Consider the following 10,356-nt stretch of genomic DNA (forward strand, 5'->3'; position numbering starts at 1 on the left):
CCATGTGTAACTTCAGCTGCACTAATTATGGACGGTTGTCAAGAAATAATCAAATGAGAATTATTTGGGATTATTCACTTGATATTTGTCTGTAGTTAGTGTAATTGACAGAAACACAAAGAAGCTGGGAAGAAAAGTGTTTTTGTACTTTCAGTACTTCTGTTCCGATTCATGTCTCCCTCTTCTCTGTACAGGAAGCAGCAGAGGATAATGAGATTACCTGTTCTGGATGGGAAAAGATAATTAAATCTTACATGAGCAAACCCATTTACCAATGTATTGCCCCTGTTACGGATTGGGACACCCTTTCCAAATGCAGAGGAATGGCTCTTAAATTGAGATCCATAAAAAAGAAAATTGCATTGTTTAAGATTTGTATTCTTTATTTTCTATAATTGTAGAGTTAAAGACTGTGTTTACATGCATGTTTACATTGTATTAGTTTCATGCTGGGATGTCATGGTGGGTAAACCCTTCCTATGTCTGTTGTTCCATTGTAAATGACTGACATTAATTCTTGGTCATCATATACATCTTGACTGTTGGTGCTTTCTGCAACAAAACACCGCAGCTCTTCTCTGTCTGAATTTTTCTGTACATTATCATTGTCTGGACAGAGATGGGTTTTGGTTTGGGCAAGTAAGAGTGAGGAGCTAAATGGATAAAGCCCTAAAGACTGTGATGAAGCTTGGAAAACAACAGACACATACACTTAGAGTTTCTGTGTGTGTGTGTGTGTGTGTGTGTGTGTGTGTGTGTGTGTGTGTGTGTGTGTGTGTGTGTGTGTGTGTGTGTGTGTGTGTGTGTGTGTGTGTGTGTGTGTGTGTGTGTGTGTGTGTGTGTTTTGATGGACAGAGGCACATCAAGCCAGTAGTTTCAAAAGGACTGTCTGCCCCAGATACAACAGCTGACCCAGAATGGACGCTGACGCAGTGGCACAAAATTTGCATGACTATCTGACTGAGAAGCACACGGTGAAACTGGTTTCATAGTATAAAGTCTATACATTGTGTATATAAAGGATAAAAAAAGGTCTTACAGCCTTATTAATCTAAATGTATTTATATACGCAGTGCTATTTTTTATGTAAAACTAGATGTGAAAAGATCAAGTAACTAAAAGTATTTTTAGAAATAATCAAAGAAGATGAAAACTTTTAATTCAATAACTGAATGAATTGTATTCATTGTGACATGAATTTTCCATGCCGCATTAAAATCCTATTAATGTGAAGAGGTGTATTTGCATTTAAAATTTAAATAATAACCAAAAAGATTTAACCTTTTAGAGACAAAAATGGAGCTATAGAGTTCTTAGAGAAATAAATAGAGGAACAAAAAACCTTAGATATATTGCGTGATAAGAAAATAGAAGTTTAAATGATTTGCCTGCTCAAAGAGATGGCATGAAGGGGTTTTTTAGGGGAGTTTTTCCTGTTTCCAGGACAGAGGATGTCACATGTGTACAGATTGTAAAGCCCTCTGAGGCAAATTTGTAATTTGTGATTCTGGGCTATACAAAATAAACTGAATTGAACTGAATTGAATTAAATGTCACAATTAACATGCAACCTTGATCAGGCAGGGTTTGCAGGTTCTCCACCCTTTCAGTCCACTAAAATATTGCGCTTGCATTGATCCATTGGACAAAGAGCAGCTATAAAAGAGAACAAAAGTGGAAGAGAGAGAGAGGGAATTGATTTGGCTGGCTCTAGAAATAGGAGGGAAGCCATACTCACAGATCTGGAGAAAGAGCTTTCCATCAATCTGAATCTGTCGTGACTTTTTGACACCTATAAACAAGTGTGACATGTGCACTTCGTCCATGTGATTGAAATGATAATGAATGAATGCAGCATTCTGTAATAGCATGAATGGAGATAATAATAATACAAAGTTTCTAGTCCCATTTACAATCTTTGTTAGAATGACATCAGCAGCAGAGATACAGAAACATTGTGGAGTAACTCTTTCTGTAAAAATTAAATGGGTTCCTCGAGAGAGGCGGAGAGGCTATTTGTCTCCTAGTCCAAACAAGCTGAATCTAAGTAGGAGATCAATACTGATATCTTTAGGCATCTAACTGCTCCTCTAATACATTATTGATGTCTGGGTCTCGCTGGATTGAATTTGGGCTGCACACAGCAGTTCATCTTGATCAGCGAACATAGAGGGGAGATGCACCGACAGAGGAATACAAGAATTCCCCTGGAAATGTGTATATGATGTCCATAAAGCACCAAAAGACAGAAAGGTATGAGGTGTTAAATTAACTTTTAGAGTGATTAATGAAGGAGGTTACAGCGTGTGATTGGAAAAGGCCATCACAGCCTTTAGTTTCATGCGTCCAGTGTTTGAGGTTGTTGAGCTGAGAACAGGAATGCTTATCCAGGGCCTTGGGTAGAACTGGGCTACTTATCACTTACCAGCCACTCCACCTTTGACCTTGCTAACCTGGTTACTTAGCAGACAACCCATGAGGGATTTTCTCGGATGCTCTCCGGCTATTGGTAATCATTGATAATGAAATGTCCCCAACATGTTAGCCGTGCATTATGTGGTGGTGGCACATAATGTGTTCAAAGTACATGTCGGCACCACGTAAATAATATAATGTTCAGTTTAGGCAACAAAACGCAGCATTACAAACATCACAAACGTCACAATGATGAACAGGGTGTCATGGTTGAAAGTCCTGTTTGTTTGACCCATCCACCTACCCTCCTAATTGACGCTCAATCGGCACTGATTCTGTAGTGCTGACATGTTTTTTTTATAAAATATGTCACCACCACATAATGTGCTGTCAACATGTGATGAGGAATTTCACGTTTTTTGTGAGACCATGTTGTTTGGACGGCCTTGCTGGCCGTGCTGGTAGAAAACCAACAAACACACTATTTTGTCATTGGTACAATTACTTTATATTACAGATTGTCACAAAATTAGGTGATTCTTTAAAGTCATCAAGTATTTAAAGTAAGTAGTGGCAGCATTAAAGCATGTTGGTTCAAATCCATTAGATATTATGGTGCAAAGCTTGAAAAATCGGTAAGTAATTTGTGTGCCAAGACAGTGAAAACATAAAGGAGATGACTAAAGCCCATATGTACACTAAATACTGTCTTACATACACTCACTGTTTCTGATCTTGCAACTCAGTCCAGAAAAGAAAAGTACTTGTTAGGGGAAGATTTTGGTCAGAGTTAATGATAACAAAACATTGCTATCATGGTAAAAAAAAATGCCAATGCTAAATGGGGACATCAAAATAGTCTCTACTTTTTGGGGGGTATAAAACCCAGGCTTAATGTAGACTAAAGCCAAAACAGATGCATATTTAAATGTCACATTACGGAGACGGTGTGTAGAACGCTGAGTTTCTATCCCATAGTCAACAAATATATTAATAAACCTGTACTTTAAATGTATTCCTAAATCAAACAGGCACCATGCTGCTTGGTAAATATGAACCTTTCTTACTCAATTAGTGTTTTTTTAATGTATTCAGCCAAAGAGGCATCAGATGCAGTCTTCCAGTCAGCCCATCTGGAGTTCCTCAATAGGCCACACTGTAATTACTGTTTCTGCCATTATCCACCTGAAAATGCTAACAGTTCATTATTTACACCTTAATGTAGACTATACTGTAGATTTAAGCAGTGATTTGAGGATGAGTCATTTTTAGATTCTGCTTTAGTCCACACAGCGAGTGTTTCCTGCAAAAGGCATATCACCACTGACGGATTACCAATTGGAATTCATTAACTTCCCTCGTTTCCCCGTCTCTTTCTGCAACACTCTTAAGCTGCTGTAATTCCACTAATGGAGTGCTTACCATTCAGGCACAGTTTTTGGACAGTGACTGATGTTGCCTAATTGCTGAAAAAATAGAAGGCGGTTCCATTCTGTTGCTAAATATACAGCATAACTGTAGCTATAGAGTGGTGAAGGAGCTCTCATCACGGTACCCAGTATGTGTTACACTTAAGCACATCCTGTTGGGGGTCACAAGGGAGCAATATTAAATGATAAGTCTGCCCACTAGTGCTGAATCAGGACTTTTTTCATTTCTCATGAACAAAATTGAAAGCCATTATTTTGCAGAGCTATGCACAGAAAAAAAGGACAATTACACCATGTGAATGTGTGCAGTAAAATAATTAAACACTGAATGCAAAAAGTGAATATAAAATTACAAAAATGGGGCGAAAGAAAATATATAATATGATAAAATATTTTAAAAAGTGTGTAACATAATAGACTACAAGTGAAACAGAATATAGAATGTGCACAAAACAGCCATGCTTTCTTTTCTTAGCATAAAGCAGCTATAATCTATAATTTATAAAGCAATGTATTAAAAGAAAATCTAAAAAAACAATGGGACAATGTGAAACAATGAATCATCATCCAAGTCCATAGACATGAGAGGTCTTTCAGCTCATTGTTTAGCTGTCCAGCCCGCAACTTTACTGTTCTGGTTCACTCTCACCGCTCAAATAGCTAAAGCAAGCAGCTGTTTTCAGTAAAGAACCTCTGAAACACACTGTACACTACCTGCCCATCACCAAACAGATATAAGATTCAGCAACACCAAGTGGTGGTTTCCATTGAGACGGGAGATACAGTTTTAACATTGAAAAATTGCTCACAGTCTCTGTATCATTGCAGTGAAAGGGTTAACACTATTTTTGGGTCAAGCATGTCTTCATATACTTAAATATACCTATTTTGCTTGTTCATAATTATTCAATTAGTTAATTAATATGACCAAACAATGCTCCCTTTTGGAAACCACTGTCTCATTGCTGAGTAGCATTTTTTTTTCTTTTATCGAACAGTCAGTTTGCAGTTTATTGCGAATGCTGTGCTTGTCTGGAGACACTTTATTACACACAGTGTGCATGCAGTACTTTAGATGTGTGTGTGTGTGTGTGTGTGTGTGTGTGTGTGTGTGTGTGTGTGTGTGTGTGTGTGTGTGTGTGTGTGTGTGTGTGTGTGTGTGTGTGTGTGTGTGTGTGTGTGTGTGTGTGTGTGTGTGTGTGTGTGTGCTGAGGACCAGGCCTGATCTGAGCGTTGGCCAGCACTTCCATTAGCTCTGATTGAAATTGTGCAGTGCCAGTGCAGATGAAATACATTCAGTTGAGGTTAAGAGTCAGTCACATACACACACATACACAGCTACAGACCAATGGTTACAGGCCACAGCTCCACACGATTGACAACGAATGAGGAGAAACAGCAGATAGAGGGAAAAGATGGAGAGACAAGAAGAATGAGGGGGAGACAGAGTGAGGGGGAAGGCAGTATTTCAGTCACACTTAGCAAACGGCTGTCAGTGGTGAAACCCGACGCCTCATCACTCTCTAAGCCATCGGCTACTGTGTTGTTTCTCCAACGCTGCTAATGAAATCAACACTGGCCCACTGCATGCACGCATGTCTGTGTGTGTGTGTGTGTGTGTGTGTGTGTGTGTGTGTGTGTGTGTGTGTGTGTGTGTGTGTGTGTGTGTGTGTGTTGTGTGTGTGTGTGCTTTATTAAAGGACCATGCATTAAACAGGGCTGTCATTTCAGGTCCTGCCTCATAAGGCTGAGTGAATGTGTACATTAGCTTCCATGGTCAGTGCACAACAGAGTAATGTACAGCACAGTGACAATGAAAAATAACCTGCTCACTGATGGTCTTAAAAAAAAGTATTTGCCCTCATCTCCCATTTTGTTCAGTGATTTCAAAAGGTCTGGTGTTGTGCTCGCTCACGACTATTTCTCCCAGTTGGATGAATCAGAGTTTTGTAGCTGGAATTAAGATTGGGCACATCGTCTTCCGACATAAATTCCTATCTACATAGGTGACAGAAAAAAAAAATTGTAAATCGACTTACAGGAAAGCAACACATAGTGGAATCAGCATATTTCTTCAACCATTGTGAACATTTTTAAGGCAGTTGCTCCGAGCAACACCTACCACTGCAATCCATGAAATTTGCACGATCATGGCTACCAGTATTGTCAATTGTTATACTAAATGCTATCTACCATTCAAACACTGTAAGAAATAATATGTTATATTTGATCTGTGATGGATTTTTTAAATTTGTGTTTTTAAAATAATCTTGTCCCAATAATCAAAGGTCCCATTACTAGCTTTTCGAAAATTAACTACATCTCACAGTCAAGAATAAAGTGGGGAAGCATTTTGAACTCAACACCATTAATGGAAAAATTGTGGATGAATGTACTGAAACAAACAGGCAATTTTGTTTGATCATGTGATTATTAGGTTACAAAGCTGTAACCTCTACACTCTATGCTTATTTACTGATTGCCTTATATTGATGTTGAGGCAATGTTCAACTTGAAATATTGAAGTGCAATATGTAAGACATTTTACTCAGCACATACTGTAAGAGCACCACTGAAAAAGCCTTTTTAATAGCAGATTATCTTGAAACAGATAATCAGAAAAGTCCTTGGGTCAGGGGTTAATTATCTGACAAGTTATTGTTGTGTGATAGAAAGGTGACCTTGTTTCATCTCCGCTGTTGGAGGAAACAAATCAGTGAAACTACAACATCTTTACAGGATGTACAGAATGTGTGGTAAGCGCTAGAAGAGGAGGGCAAAAGAGGGAACTGAGTGTGGGGGGGAGGAAGTAGGAAGACCGTTGTAATCAAGGATGGGCGCTAGTGTAAGTGCAGACGGATGCAGGTTGTACCCGTGGTCCTTGATGAAGTGCTGTTCTCCTGCTGAGCCACCAAACTATTTATAAACAACACACTGACAGCCTATGGGCATGGAAGAGAAAACTGCTACACTTACTGCTCTTTCTCCCTCATCACTCCCTCAAGTCTGTTCCTCTACTCACAGTTGCCAACAAAATATTGAACGATTATTACTTATTTACTTATAAAACAACTGATGAGTGACTACTGGCACTGGTTTATTGTCTCTGACCTTGCCTCAAAATGTCGGAACAGCCTATGAGTCGGATCATCGCTGAGATCATAGGTCAACTGTTTGGATTCATCAGATCATAGGCCAAGCTGAAGGGATGCGACTCTGACATCATGAATTATATACAAGCATCAGGATGGGTCCTCCACATGTATACGCTCAAACACAAAATCAAGGTAAAGTAGCTTTGCCACAAATTCATTACTCACTAGCCTCTCTCATTTACAGCTATGTTTGATATACAAACTCTGACAGATTACCTTCTTTTGAGATTATGGCACTCAGACTTTATTAACTATTAACCTTTTATGTAAAGAGCCAACACTATTAACAGCAGCTCATTTTTCAGGAGTGTAATCTTTGCGTATTTATTAGAAGCCCCGATCTCTCAGGCTTTGTAGTGAAAAGAAACAATCTGAGAGGTTCAATTCCCTCATTAATACATTAAAATGTCAAAGCTATATGTTAAAATGTCAAACCTATTAATGGTACTGCCAGTCTGTGGAGGTAAAATGTCAGGGAGAAAACAAATGCAGTGTGCAATGAACAAAAAAAAGAGGTGCACCAGTATAAACGCTGAGTAAAGGTAACAATCTTATCTGAAAGATTCATTCAAACAAACGTAAATACCAATGTTTTGATGAAGGCGTAATCTACGACTCCCCATCTTTCTAGGTTTTTCTGAAGAGGCCCCACTGAGAGGCTTCAATCACGCTGTAGGGGTCAGTGACATAACCACTCCACCCGCCGCCCCCAAAGTCACCTTTCACTGATTGGCTGGGAGGTCGAGTGCAGTGGACTGGAGGAGTGAATGGAGGAGGAAAGGTAGATGGAGAATGGAGTCTGGAGAGTACCACTACTTCATTCTACCGCCCACTTCAGTCTCTCTACAACTACAGTGATTAATCTCAAGAGATGTCGGAGACCAACATGCTTTCTAAGGAATAGTTCTGCTTTTTGTTGCTCAGATTTAAACAGTAAAAATCTAGGCCAATCATTCGTCCGTTTGCTAAATATGAAGTGTGCTTAGCTCAACACAAAGACAGGAAAACGGCGAGCCTGGCTGAGTCTAATGGATAAAAAAAAGCTTTCTTAGCCGGTCAAAGGGCCCTGTAACAACACAATGTGTTGTTTTTAATCTTTGGTTTTTGGTATGAATATAATAAGTTAATTAGTGAGCCTTTAAGGTGCTGGACTTTGTTACCTCTGATAAACCAGGCTAGCTGTTTCCTTTTATGCTAAGCTAAGCTAATGGACTACTGACTGTCGTTTCGTATTTACAATACAGAGAGTGGTATCTCTCTTAGCAAGAAAGTGAAAAAGATGCCCAATCACAATATCTAATTCCTTGAATATTTTTGGGTGTTTTAGGTGCTGCTGTTCACAACTTGGGAAATGTAGCACCAACTGTTTAGCACATCTACCATGAACTTCCTTTGCTCTCTTAAATTAATAGCTATATATTCCCTGTTCACACCCTTTATACCATCTTATAAAGACAATATAATAAATGTGCATTCAGCTTTTGTCACCATTCGTACAAGACTAGTTTTTACAGGGAAAGTTTGTCACACATTCAGTTTTTGGACCTAGCTCAACAGCTATAGATATCACTTTGATCAGTTAGCTAAAAAGTATTTTTTTTTAAAAAAAATGTATATGATAGCAGAGGCTGACCCAGAGTATGCATATTTCCTTGTGCAACCCTTTCCTACAATGACAAACAAAACCTTGTAACCTTGTAACCTTGTTACCCTTGTAGACTGATTTAAATCTTTTTTCATAGACAATGAAACAGATGACATTTTTGTGAAAATGTATTCTTTCAAAGTTCTTTTAAGATTTGCATTTATTTACATTCAGTTTATGATGATCCGAAACAATGATGCAACATTTCCATTTGCAAAGTCAAATGTACAAAACATGTCTGCATTAATAGAGCAGGAGGGACCTTAATAAGAGATGAGGAGGGGCAGGCAGTGAAGAGGAGGATGTATTGCACTTTATGTTAGTTTGAAATGTGGTTATGTTGAGACAAAACTAGCAGGACAAAGCAAGAAAGAAATAAAGACAGAGAGAGAGAGAGAGAGAAGCATGAAAGAGTGTCCTGATAGACCCAGCTAGGCTATTCATTACTCCCTGAACGCCAGCCAGTGTCAGTTATATTACTGCAAAGCCGTCCCTGACTGACGGCCACGAGTGGGGGGAGAAAAATGGCTGCAAAATACTGCTCGATGCCCTGGGAGAAAACAAGGGAGGGGCTGTGATGGATGGGTGTGTTTGACCCAGGCGGAGTGGAAGGCAGAGATGGGTCTCTTCCAGATGAGACAGGGAGTCGGCAGAGCCTCTGCCCCTCTGCCCAGAGCGCCTGAGCCTTGTCAGGATGAGAGGCATCTCGCTAAGCTGCCTCTGTCAGTGCTTCTATCACTCGTGTCAAAACAGATGCTCTCCATATTCAAGAGATAAAACTGGACCTCACGTGACGGGAATACAGAAGCACAGCTAGGCCGTCCACTGACTTTGTGACAGGCCTGATGTCAGCATGAGGGCAGATACCCACCGCCCCATAGCAGTCTCCGAAAAACAACATCATGTTAATATCAGACAGCTTTGGGATGATTTTATGCCCCATATGGCCTTGCAAACACTTGTAAAAAACAATCAGAGCAGTTAGTTGTATGTCCTCATCCACAGTACTGTCTTCAGCCACCGTGTCAAACTGTGAGCTGTCTCCAAACTGCTTCCATCTTTCTAATCCAGGTCTCGGTGTTCTGTTCATTTCTGGGACTTTTCCAATTCCGGTCATCAAGACATGTGCTTAACTGTCATTAAGGCATCTGGTTGATGTCAATGAAGAGTCCATATGTTATTCTGACAATTCACTGCATGTGTTAATGAGAAAAATATGCTATTTTACTAGTTTGAGCTCTATTTTCTTTATCACTTAAGCAAAAACAATTGTGTTTATTGTAATGAAGTTAATGCAATTAAAATAAAGAAACAGATTTTTTTTTAACAAAATCTAATATCTTATATTACTGAGATCTTAAACTTAATTAGTGTGTACAGAAAGGTTGAGAACAAGCCATCCACATGTCTAGCAGCACAGGCTTTTTAACCAAGAACAACTGATAAAACAAGAAGGATTAACTTTATAACATATGAAAAAAGTGTTGATTGTTAGGTTTATCATATACATATTGGCATTATTTAAGGGTAATTTCTTTGTAAATTCATTTTTCTAGTAAAACAAATTGTGTAATATATTGTAAAAGGGCATTAAAACATTTTCACAACACTTACGTGTACTTTACAACATGTTCCAAATGTCAGAGTGAAATGGAATGTTACTCATCTGTGTTATAGCCAAATACAATTTATCAAAAGAGCATATTTAATG

Source organism: Anoplopoma fimbria, chromosome 16, assembly GCF_027596085.1.
Source record: "Anoplopoma fimbria isolate UVic2021 breed Golden Eagle Sablefish chromosome 16, Afim_UVic_2022, whole genome shotgun sequence".
NCBI lineage: Eukaryota > Metazoa > Chordata > Actinopteri > Perciformes > Anoplopomatidae > Anoplopoma > Anoplopoma fimbria.